This window comes from Eleutherodactylus coqui, chromosome 3, assembly GCF_035609145.1.
Source record: "Eleutherodactylus coqui strain aEleCoq1 chromosome 3, aEleCoq1.hap1, whole genome shotgun sequence".
Classification (NCBI taxonomy): domain Eukaryota; kingdom Metazoa; phylum Chordata; class Amphibia; order Anura; family Eleutherodactylidae; genus Eleutherodactylus; species Eleutherodactylus coqui.
The window spans coordinates 296,415,096-296,428,622 of NC_089839.1; the positions used below are offsets into that span (position 1 = coordinate 296,415,096).

The following is a 13,527-nucleotide window of genomic DNA, read 5'->3' on the forward strand; positions in this document are numbered from 1 at the left end:
CAGCTCTGTCCCATTCAAGTGAATGGGATGGAGCTACGATATGAAGCACAACTGCTATACAATGTATAGTCCTGTTCCTGTTATGAACTGAAGTGACAGCGGTGCTCACCCAATCACTTCAATCAGCTGATCGGCAGGGATCTCGAACACTGATGAACTATTGATGACCCATCCTTAATAATTGAGCGTCAGAAAACCCCTTTAATGCATCTAGATTAATGGATGAAAAGTTAAAGGTGAACTCTGTGGCATGCTTATGCCATGTTTCCCCGAAAATAAGACCCTGTCTTATATTACTTTTTGCCCCAAAAGAGGCACCTGCTCTTATTTTCAGGGAAGGTCTTATACTAAACTAGCAGGCTCGGCCCAGGTCCCTCTTGTTGTTCTCCACAGCTCCAACGTGCTTTCCGCGGTCCTTTGCCGCTTATACATCACTTCCTGGTAACGGAATTCATAAATCCCGCCTCTAGGAAGCGATGACTGTGATTAGCTCTTTGACCTCTGTTCAGCCAATCAATGCAGCGCTGGATAAACCGATGCGATGGCTGTGATTGGCTGAGCAGCAGTGGAAGAACCAATCAATGCAGCGCTGGATAGACCAATCAACGGCCATCACATTGTAGAGGTGGGATTTATGTATAGGCTGAGCCGTGATCTATCCAGCGCTGCATTGATTAGCTGAGCAGCAGCCGACGAACCAATCACAGCGATCACTTCCTGGAGGTGGGATTTATGGATCCCATAACCAGGAAGTGATGTTGTATGAGCGGCTGAGGACTACGGGAACCACGTTGAACCTCTAGAGAGTAGCAGGAGGGACCTGGACCGAGCCTGATAGGTAATGTATTCTTTTTTTAAATGTAGTACAACAAAGGCTTATTTTCGGGTAGGGCTTATATTTCAAGCCTCCCCCCAAAAAATAGTCTTGGTCTTATTTTGGGGAAACACAGTAGATTCATAAGTATTATAATTCGCCTTCTTGCTACTATATACTGTAGCGGTGATAGGACTGTATAGCATTATTTTTTCAAGAAATGTATGGAAGTGTTACTTAATAAGCATATGCAAATGAGAGATGGTATAATGCCTCTATTTACATACCAAATTTCCCAGGAAGCATTGCAAAATGTCTTTACACCTACTTGGTGCTCTCCACAAGAAGGAACAGTACCCGCTTTGAGGACCATATAGCACTGTACAAAATAACTGCAAATAAAAGGTTTTCATGTAGGTATATTTAAGTTTATTGGATTTGGAATTCGGAAACACAATAATGTTATTCTGTGCCGGATTCTCCTACCAGACGAGGGATATTGGAAAGGCTCTGCCGGTTTTCATTGCACTGCGCTTTATATAACAGATCCTATAAAAGGCGTATCATACAGTCAGTCCGCTCATCAGAAGTGCTGGAATATTGTGCTGAAGCCTTCAAAAACTAACAGCTGGTATATAAAAACCGTTTCAATGCTGTTTAGCCCGGCCTTACACTGCTTTACTGAGTGCAAATAACAATGCACTTCCCTCTATTTTATTTCCCAGCTCTGCTGAGCACAAATGACTGGAGCAACCTTCTCCGGGAATCGACGTAATTGTGTTTATTTTGGTATTTGCAAAAGGTAAATGTCAAAATATAACGAGATTTACCTTCGGAAAAACACAATTAAATGATGGGGTTTCAGCAGAATCTAAATTACAGAAACAAGGTAGTTCTATCATGGTGATACATGATTCATAGGATGGGGGAGGGGCAGTGTGGATTGGAGTCCGGACCCATCACAAGTCTTGTATCCTCGGCGCACGGAGCAATATGATGTGTAGACATCTACCTGTACTGTAATACAACAGGTAAAATGGTGTTCAAGGTAATTCACTGTTCTGCCTACTTCCTGTTGCCAGAGAGCAGTGCATTCTGGGAGCTCATTGATATCTCAGTTGGCAATACATTGAATAGAGCAGTTGGGTTCAAAGTCGTTTAGCCAAAACGGCCACTTTGTCAAAAATACATTTTTCCATCCCACTCTGGAGGTTTCATCTATGTACTGCAGTCACTTCCCTGCAGTGCAGCCCCCTGTCTGATGCTTATCAGACAGCATCTTGAGGCTCAGATTTATTTTCTGTCAGTTGCACATCAACCCCATGTTGCATCAGCACCGCATTAGCTAAGGCTATACCATTTTTGCCTTCAAGGGGGACAGTTTAATTATAATTACCTTCTATATTCCCCTAAATAAGCTACAGCCCATAAGTATACAGTCAGGAGGATGAGCAGTGATCTCCTCTATTATACCTGTGTGTCAGCACCTGTGTGATCATCATCTGTAGATGTTACAGGAGTGTATGTGACCCCCTGTAGACAGTTTTTATGGTAAGGATCATGTAACAAAAACTGAGAAACTGACTAGAAAATGAGTTCGTAACCCCAAGTAGATCTGAGCTAGTTAACACTGAGATCATATGGCCATCTGGGAGATTCATCTAGAATAAAATAACTAACTACAGTAACATCAGCCTTCTTATACATCCTGGAGGTATATATACTGGGGGGATAGCTACATAGTGAATGAAAAAACAACAACTGCGGGATGGCCCTTTAAATGCACCTATAGAACTGTATATGAGACTAAAGCTAAATGGCGTCCATGATATTTCGTGATTGGATCCTTGCCAAACCCTATCGTTCCATTTAGAATCTTCCTCCCATCCCGAAAACCTGCACTTACATTGGAAATGGATCAATGTTGCAATATCGTATCCCCGCTCCCCCGCCTTAATCCAGACAGAACACTCAGGGAACGCTCAGATCGGATACATTGTATCACACTGTGCGCAATCACCACCAAAAACTAAGATTCAAAGGGGTTTTTTATGCAAAATTCGACAGCATTGTGCTCAGCGTGACGCGAGGAAAGACTCGCACTGTTCTCTGAAGTGTGTTGTTACTCAAGGATTCATTATGCCGAGAGCTCTGTAACTAGAATAATTGGAGAAAACAAAATATGGAGCGACCGCAAACACCAAACCGCCGTCACGTCACCTGATTTATTCCATTTCTTTGTTTCTCTTTTAAAGGGAACCTGTCAGGCCCCCCCCCCCCCTGCCCCCTCCCCGGCACCAAAAACTAAATCGGGGGATGTATTTTTTATACCCAACTTTTCCCACATTCCAGTGCTGTCACCCGCAGAAAATCTCGCGGTGCACGAGAGTCCTCTTCCATACAAGTCTATGGCACAGTGCATGCACAGGCACCTGAACGGACGCATTTAAATCACGTGCAAAAAAATAAGACCGGTTCTATTTTCCAGCATATTTGCGCACCAAAGGGCCCATAGAAGTCTATTGAGGGTGCACGAATGCATAAAGCGCAAAATATGCGTAATGCACCACCAAAACTGTGGGGAAAGGAACACAATAGGCTCATATGACTATCTATGTCTCTTTGCAGACTGCACATGGAATTTGTCCTGTCCGTGGGCTAACTCTGAGTGTAGCATTCTGACACGGAAAATGACATTTTCACGTGTTTTCGCATGAAGAATGGACAAAACTGGACCCGTGCCAAAAACTGCGTCAAAAAGTTGTTCCGCGGTGAATTCCGCAGTGTGAACTTACCTTTAGACCTGGAATTTGGGTGCGGATTGTGATAGATCATCATAAAGCATTCTGCGGAATATTCCGGAACATGTGACGGGACCCTTACAATGACCGGGAAATGTTTCAGCGCAATTCAGGTCTTCCATCATGACGAACACGTGGCGACTGCGGAGTTCTGCTTGTACAATAGCATGCTTTTTGTCCATTCCCTGAGCAGAACCCAAGGACATAAGGAATAATGGGCGCCGTACCGTGACTGCGCTGCCGTGATTTCGCTGTACGCGTTATTTCATTCTCTCTGATATTTGAATTTTTCTTTGTGTGTTTTTTTTTTAGCCGACTGCTTTTTGTGATCGGCTTTTCTGCAGTGAGTTCTGGATCGCAGGTTACCATGGCGACGTTGTCAGTACTAGTTTATGTGTCCTGTGTTTTAGTTTGAAATTTGGCTATAAATAACTCGGCAGCAGAAAAGGGTGAAATGTTTTCTTGGACTTTTCCTTTCATGTAGAAGCAAATAAATTCTCACAGAAAAAAAATCAACTTTTATTTCCTTTTCAATTTTTTGATCTGCATAAAGGGCAAAAGAGACAAGGAGAAATAATTCAGTGTTCTCAAGCTGGTAAATTTCCAAGTGTTCTTGAACTTCAGATCCCAACATGCCTGCAGTAATACAGTGAAAGTAGGAGGAATCTGAGTGAAAAAAAAGTGACTATATATGAATAAAATAATACTAACCCGTTTCTACAGGAATATAACTACTATAATACTGACTCCTATGTATAAGAATATAACTGCTATAATACTGCCTTCTATGTACAAGAATATAACTACTATAATACTGCTCCCTATGTACAAGAATATAACTACTATAATACTGCTCCCTATGTACAAGAATACAACTACTATAATACTGCCCCTATGTATAAGAATATAACTGCTATAATACTGTCTCCTATGTACAAGAATATAACTACTACAATACTGCCCCCTATATGCAAGAATATAACTAGTAGAAAACTGGCTTCTATGTACAAGAATATAACTACTATAATACTGCCCCCTATATGCAAGAATATAGCTACTATAATACTGCTCCTATGTACAAAAATATAACTACTATAATACTGCCCCTATGTACAAGAATATAACTACTCTTATACTGCCCTCTATGTACAAGAATATAACTACTATAATACTGCCCCCTATGTACAAGAATATAACTACTATAATACCGCCTCCTATGTACAAGAATATAACTACCATAATACTACTCCTATGTACAAGAATATAACTACTATAATACTGCCTCCTATGTACAAGAATATAACTACTATAATACTGCCTCCTATGTACAAGAATATAACTACCATAATACTACTCCTATGTACAAGAATATAACTACTATAATACTGCCTCCTATGTGCAAGAATATAACTACTATAATACTGCTCCTATGTACAAGAATATTACTGCTATAATACTGCCCCCTATGTACAAGAATATAACTACTATAATACTGTCTCCTATATACAGGAATATAACAACTATAATACTGCCCCTATGTACAAGAATATAACTACCATAATAATGCCTCCTATGTACAAGAATATAACTACTATAATACTGCCCCCTATGTACAAGAATATAACTACTATAATACTACCCCCTATGTACAAGAATATAACTACTATAATACTGCCCCCTATGTACAAGAATATAACTACTAAAATACTGCCCCCTATGTACAAGAATAAAACTACTATAATACTGCCCCTTATGTACAATAATATAACTACTATAATACTGCCCCCTATGTACAAGAATATAACTACTATAATACTGCCCCCTATGTACAAGAATATAACTAGTATAATACAGCACCTTATGTACAAGAATATAACTACTATAATACAGCCCCTATATACAAGAATATAACTACTATAATACTGCCCCCTATGTACAAGAATATAACTACTATAAATTGCCCACTATGTACAAGAATATAGCTACTATAATACTGCCCTCTATGTACAAGAATATAACTACTATAATACTGCCTCCTATGTACAAGAATATAACTACTATAATACTGCTCCAGTGTACAAGAATATAACTACTATAATACTGCTCCCTATGTACAAGAATATAACTACTATAATACTGCCCCTATGTACAAGAATATAACTACTATAATACTGCCCCCTATGTACAAGAATATAACTACTATAAGATTGCCCACTATGTACAAGAATATAACTACTATAATACTGCCCTCTATGTACAAGAATATAACTACTATAATACTGCCTCCTATGTACAAGAATATAACTACTATAATACTGCTCCAGTGTACAAGAATATAACTACTATAATACTGCTCCCTATGTACAAGAATATAACTACTATAATACTGCCCCTATGTACAAGAATATAACTACTATAATACTGCTCCTATGTACAAGAATATAACTACTATAATACTGCCCCTATGTACAAGAATATAACTACTATAATACTGCTCCTATGTACAAGAATATAACTACTATAATATTGCCCCCTATGTACAAGAATATAACTACTATAATACTGCCCGCTATGTACAAGAATATAACTACTATAATACTGCTCCTATGTACAAGAATATAACTACTATAATACTGCCCCTATGTACAAGAATATAACTACTATAATACTGCTCCTATGTACAAGAATATAACTACTATAATATTGCCCCCTATGTACAAGAATATAACTACTATAATACTGCCCGCTATGTACAAGAATATAACTACTATAATACTGCTCCTATGTACAAGAATATAACTACTATAATACTGCCTCCTATGTACAAGAATATAACTACCATATTTTTCCATGTATAAGCTGCACTCCCTACTTTCCCACCCAAAATTAAGAAAAAAGATTTTAAACATTAAACAGTACATATCACTGTTCTATGTTTAAATCCCACTATAGGTCCCTGTTATACCCACCGGACCGTCCTCTCCATGCTGCCCGATAGGTCTCTGTAACTTTTCATAGCACCCCCTCTGTCTTGCCAGAAGTTGCTGTTTGCAGGTTTTTATGGGGACCAAGCGCAGGAGACAGAAAACCGGCCTAGCCGCTCTGAGAGGAGACAGCTCTTGAGTAGACTTTGTTGTAATTATGTACTGTATATGTGCTGTGTGTGTCAAGGTATATGTGTGTGTATGTGCGAGGGTGCAGGCATACTCACCTAGCTGCACCGCTGCCCTGCTTTTCCACGTCGCTGCCCTGCTTCTCCGCGCTGCTGCTCTGCCTCCCTGCTCCAGTAACGTGACGGAGCCTTAAGGGCTCCCACACACCCCTGAGCGGTTCCTTGCAGCCGACATTTATGTAACTTTTCGTCGGATCGTTTCCAATGAAAACTTACATCCTGTGTATAAGAAGCGGTGCGATTTTGGAGCAAAATAGTTTGTCAAAAAAACGTGTCTTATATATGGAAACATCCGGTCCTGTAATACTGCCCTCTATCTACCAGATTATACAGATGAAGGTTGCCTTGATCAGTCCCTGGGCATAAAATCTCCATCAGGTTTGGTCATTCATCATTCCTTGCCTCCTCCTGGGTATTCTTGGTGCAGGTGTCCCCGGGTGAATCTCTCCTGGGTCTCAGTAGCAGTAATTTGCAGTTGCTCGGCAGCAGTTTGTGCACCTCAGTGGCGGTATAACTGAGCACACACCATTAACTTCACGACTTCTACACATTGAGATCTTCGCTCCAAGTTTATTTAAAACTCAGTAAAGGTGTAATAGCTGAAGTGAGAGGAGTCAGATACTTCCAGATGTTCTGTGTCGTCTCTCTGCAGGTAGCCACTTCATTATGCTAACTTTCCAAGATGATATTGATACTGCTGCATTATGGGTAATACTGACCTGCTATTTTCCTTATGTGGCAGCTCTACTACAGCACAGATATGATCACTGAGATCATCTTAACCACATTGTCTATTATGAAATGTAAAGGCCAGCGCTCCAACCCGCTTCGGATCAGATGATAATCAGAAATAAAGAAAATGATGCCAATAGGACTTACCCGGCGTAGGTGGGATAGCCCAGACGTGGGCCACCCACCCCATACCTCCTAGGATGCGTATAATTCCAACCAGTGGAAGTCCACGTCTCGGTTTCTTACTCCCTGTACTAAAAGGGGGGAGCTAGCCACAGCCTGTCGCACCCCCGGATGGGGATCCGACCATAAAACAATAGATATGTAATAGACAAATGAAAAAAGGCCCGGTGCTCCCAGAAACAGTCCAAACGGAAGAAGCCCAAGATCAATTTAAGGTCTTTTAATCTGAACGATGTAGACGCGTTTCGTTGCGCTGCCGCGACTTCATCAAGTACTCTGCCTGTGGCACACCAGAAATTTCCATTTTAAATGACAGCCAATCAGCTAGCTTCCATTGAGCATGCTCAGTTTGATTGCACCCAATGTTGGTGCATGCTGTAATTTTACTGCAGATTTCGGTGCATCTTACACTTCATCACCTTAGCAACAATGTAACCTTTTAGGGTAGCCCCTTACACTGGGAACTGTAGTTTCACATCAACTGGAGAGCTACAGGTTGGCAGTATGTGGCTGTGGGCATCAAAGCTGGCACAGTACATGAGGTGGCAGTCTGCACTGACATTTATTACATGAGACCACAACACAAAGGGTTCTATCACCAGTAATTTGACTCAGAGCTCAGCCCTGAGTTATGAAGGTAGGCTGCGTCAACCTTTCCCAATCCACAGTATGCAGGGTAACAGCTATCTCACTATACACCAAAGGGGAGAGAACTGTCAATCTGCAGGATATGGGTGGGGAGAAGTCAGCATGACCCACCTCCATGACTCAGAGCTCAGCTCGGAGTCAAAGTAAATGAACCTGGTGACAGAATCCCTTTAAATAATTTGATGAAGAGATTGAAGGCTTAGGAACAACGCGGGTCCCTTGTTTTCATTGGACTGTTCCTTTAAATAAGCCCAGAACCCAATAACATGTACAGAGTGACCCCCAAGTCCCCTCTAAGATGTGGATGAGACAAGTCCTGAGTGTGGAGGACACTAAAATAACAAGACTAAAGCTTTTATTTGCACTGGGATTGTGATCTGTTCCAATATTTGCTGATACTTTGTAACATGTCACGTTATATTTGCTTCATTATCCATTCCCTTTAAGTGTCTTGGAACATTTGGCGTCTATTAATCAAAACAGGAAAGTGTCAGGACTGAAACGCAGATGGATTAAGTGTGCGGAGCAGCTACAGCTGATTCCCCAAAAACATCAATTAAACGTGTTATGAATAATCTCCGACTTACAAATATTTGATGTGAACTCAAAGTATGGCGCTTAGGCTCATCTGACTTAAAGGGCAACTACAAAAATGTTAGAAAAAAGCCTCCATGCACTAAAGAGGTGAAAAAAACATTAGATTTCTCATTCGTATGTGGAGATAATCCCTGACATGTTACATGACTAATCCCTGCAACTCCTCTGCTTCAGCGGCCCCAAGACAACACTTCCTGTTCTGTGTCCTTGAAGCTCAGTGTTGCTATGGGGACATTGAGGCATATGTTTAAACAGCATATTTTTGTCATAGGGAAGTGGGAAAAAGCGATGAGTGCACTGAAGCAGCATGACCCATGGAGGCCAGAAGGCCCCTCTGCTGTAACCATCCCCATTTCCCAATATAAGACACTTCTCTTTGGATAAAATGGCCACAGCAGCCTATTGATGGACAAACTGTACATAACATTAATTAACAAATTACGAGGGGGAGTCCTTGGAGCCACAAAAATCTGGTGCCACCACAACCGAACTAATAACACCGCCCCCTGCCGGACAAACAGGCTCAGGGGCACCATAAGCCGCCCCTAGGTGGCTACTACTATTGCAACTTACAGCCGGAGGAGGGTCTACTGCCCCACGACCACCAGCCAAGTCACCGCACCAGACACGATACAAATTACCCAAGGAGGGAGTCTTAACGGGTGAGACCGTGCCCACCCAACTCCCCCCTACACAACGACTCCAAGGACCCCCCACCCAACAACTGCCATGACAATTAACCTTTCTCAACCCTTAACCCACCAAAAAACGGGCAGGTGGGCGGGACTCTCTGCTCTCTCCTTTCAAAGATGGCGTCCCTGAAACTCTTCACCTTATATAACCCCCCCGCCTCCTAAACTCACCACCAATCCCGACACTAATCCACCTTCCTTCTAGTATTTTCTTCCAAAACCCCCTGCTAACCCTTTCCTAACCTAACTGCCGGCTATCTGGCCCCACGTGCCATGCCAGGCTTTCTCTTAAAGGGGCCACGGCCCTCTCGCTCCAGCCCCTTACTGAACCCTACTTCGGGTTGAACTTTGCTAAAAGTTCACTTCATCATGAACCCAAACCTTCTTCTTCTTCTTCTCCTTCCATTTTCGCTCTTCTTCATCCCCCCCTGCTCTTTTTCTTCTTATTCTTCCTCCTTTTCGCCTTCCTTCTGTTCTTCTTGTTCTACTCTTTCCTCTTCTTCTTCCTTCTCTTCAGTGTTATACACCAGCTTTATGGGTATTGGTGAAGTTTAAGTTTGGTTTGAAATAATTCGCACCGAATCAAACTTTTTACTCACATTCCGCAAAGCGGGTGAAGCAAACTTTTGAAAAGTTAACTTACTACAAATTGCAAACCATGGCGCACCCCCTAATATGCAGATTTTGGCCTCTTTTTACTCTGAGCTCAGGTCCTTTTTCTGGAAGTGGGTCAAATTTACTATAATTTTTGTCAGAAAATGTCCCGAGTGCCAAAATGCTCAAAAACTCAAAACTTTTTGAGTGTTTCTTCCAGTCCGACCACTTTTAAAAAAGTAGGTGGGGCTTAGTATCAGGGTTATGGCAACACAGGACCTATCAGATTTGTAAAAAGGCCCTGCACAAGAAAGTAAATGCATACTGATTTAGTCTCTATGACAAAACTGAACTGCCACTGTGTAGGACAGGAAGTGTTAACATAGGGACAGGTTAGTAACAGAAGTGCATTGCAAAAAGCTTTTCACTCGAGATGAGCGAGTATGCTCGCTAAGGGCAATTGCTTGAGCGAGCATTGCCCTTAGCGAGTACCTGCCCGCTCGGGAGCAAAGATTAGGCTGCCGGCGGCAAGTGGGGAGCAGCTGGGGAGAGCGGGGAGGAACAGAGGGGAGATCTCTCTCTCCCGCTCTCCCCCCCCCCTCCCCCCCGCTGACTGCTGCAATTCACCTGTCACCCGCGCCGGCAGCCGAACCTTCTCTGCCGAGCAGGCAGGTACTCGCTAAGGACAATGCTCGATCGAGTAATTGTCCTTAGCGAGTCTGCTCGCTCATCTCTACTTTTCACGTTAATTGCAGCTCAAAGGTTCCGCTATAAGAAGGACCTTGTATGGCAGCTGTACTTGAATGGGACTAAGTTGTTGTGCCTGATACAACCATAGAAAAAGGTGGCGCTATTTCTAGAAATGAATATAACAATACAGCAAAATGAACTACAATCAGCACTAAAGTAAACACAAATAGAATGTATTAGAAGGGTCTAGAAGCATTTACCACAGGGTCCTTGTGTGATAGGCCGGACCCGGGCACCGCCTGCCTTATTAATTAATTCTCTAAGCCTCCCAATAACATCTCCCCTCATTTATTTCAAGCCCTAAATTTAACCCTAAGAAAACCCTTCATAAGTAGCATTATTACACTGAAATCTTACTCCTTCCAACCTGCAGTGCATAAAGCAGACCTTCGTACAAAAGGAGTTTGTCTTCCACCTTCCCCTGTAAGACGCTGCAGATAATAAGATGTGTGGATGCAGGAAATATTCTCCATGTCCTTGTGCAAGAGACACAATGGAGATCCATCCTGTACACCAAGACAATATACAATGGAGATCCATCCTGTACACCAAGACAATATACAATGGAGATCCATCCTGTACACCAAGACAATATACAATGGAGATCCATCCTGTACACCAAGACAATATACAATGGAGATCCATCCTGTACACCAAGACAATATACAATGGAGATCCATCCTGTACACCAAGACAATATACAATGGAGATCCATCCTGTACACCAAGACAATATACAATGGAGATCCATCCTGTACACCAAGACAATATACAATGGAGATCCATCCTGTACACCAAGACAATATACAATGGAGATCCATCCTGTACACCAAGACAATATACAATGGAGATCCATCCTGTACACCAAGACAATATACAATGGAGATCCATCCTGTACACCAAGACAATATACAATGGAGATCCATCCTGTACACCAAGACAATATACAATGGAGATTCATTTCATCGGGTGCTTAACATACAGAACATCCACATACAAGAGAGAGGGGAGGAGAATAACAGAGGAAACCACCGGCATCAGAGATGGAAGAGAGATGAAATCAGGACAAAAATAAAACTGCGTTATTATTGATACCCAATAAATAGTCAAACAATACATGGACACAATGTAGCAATCACACACAGGGGGCAGAATTATAGTAGTTATATTCTTGTATATTGGGGGCAGTATTATAGTAGTTATATTCTTGTACATAGGGAGCAGTATTATAGTAGTTATATTCTTGTACATAGGGGGCAGTATTATAGTAGTTATATTCTTCTACATAGGGGGCAGTATTATAGTAGTTATATTCTTCTACATAGGGGGCAGTATTATAGTAGTTATATTATTGTACACAGGGGGTAGTATTATAGTAGTTATATTCTTGTACATAGGGGCAGTATTGTAGTAGTTATATTCTTGTACACAGGGGGTAGTATTATAGTGCTTATATTCTTGTACATAGGGGCAGTATTATAGTAGTTATATTCTTGTACATAAGGGGCAGTATTATAGTAGTTATATTCTTGTACATAGGGGGCAGTATTATAGTAGTTATATTCTTGTACATAGGAGGCTGTATTATAGTAGTTATATTCTTGTACATAGGGGGCAGTATTATAGTAGTTATATTCTTGTACATAGGTGGCAGTATTATAGTAGTTATATTCTTGTACATAGGCGGCAGTATTATAGTAGTTATATTCTTGTACATAGGCGGCAGTATTATAGTAGTTATATTCTTGTACACAGGGGGTAGTATTATACTGCTTATATTCTTGTACATAGGGGCAGTATTATAGTAGTTATATTCTTGTACATAGGGGGCAGTATTATAGTAGTTATATTCTTGTACATAGGGGCAGTATTATAGTACTTATATTCTTGTACATAGGGGCAGTATTATAGTAGTTATATTCTTGTACATAGGGGCAGTATTATAGTAGTTATATTCTTGTACATAGGGGGTAGTATTATAGTGCTTATATTCTTGTACATAGGGGCAGTATTATAGTAGTTATATTCTTGTACATAGGGGCAGTATTATAGTAGTTATATTCTTGTACATAGGGGCAGTATTATAGTAGTTATATTCTTGTACATAGGGGCAGTATTATAGTAGTTATATTCTTGTACATAGGGGGCAGTATTATAGTAGTTATATTCTTGTACATAGGAGTAGTATTATATTAGTTATATTCTTGTACATAGGAGCAGTATTATAGTAGTTATATTCTTGCACATAGCGGGCAGTATTATAGTAGTTATATTCTTGTACATAGGAGCAGTATTATAGTAGTTATATTCTTGTACATAGGGGCAGTATTATAGTAGTTATATTCTTGTACATAGGGGCAGTATTATAGTAGTTATATTCTTGTACATAGGGGGCAGTATTATAGTAGTTATATTCTTGTACATAGGGGGCAGTATTATAGTAGTTATATTCTTGTACATAGGGGCAGTATTATAGTAGTTATATTCTTGTACATAGGGGCAGTATTATAGTAGTTATATTCTTGTACATAGGGGGCAGTATTAT

The 13,527-nt window shown here is 41.0% G+C and overlaps 1 protein-coding gene across 3 annotated transcripts in view; it reads left to right on the forward strand.

Annotated features, from left to right (window-relative positions):
- Positions 1–13,527, forward strand: part of DAB1 (DAB adaptor protein 1) — a 721,580-nt gene that overhangs the window by 170,699 nt on the left and 537,354 nt on the right. The window lies entirely within an intron of this gene.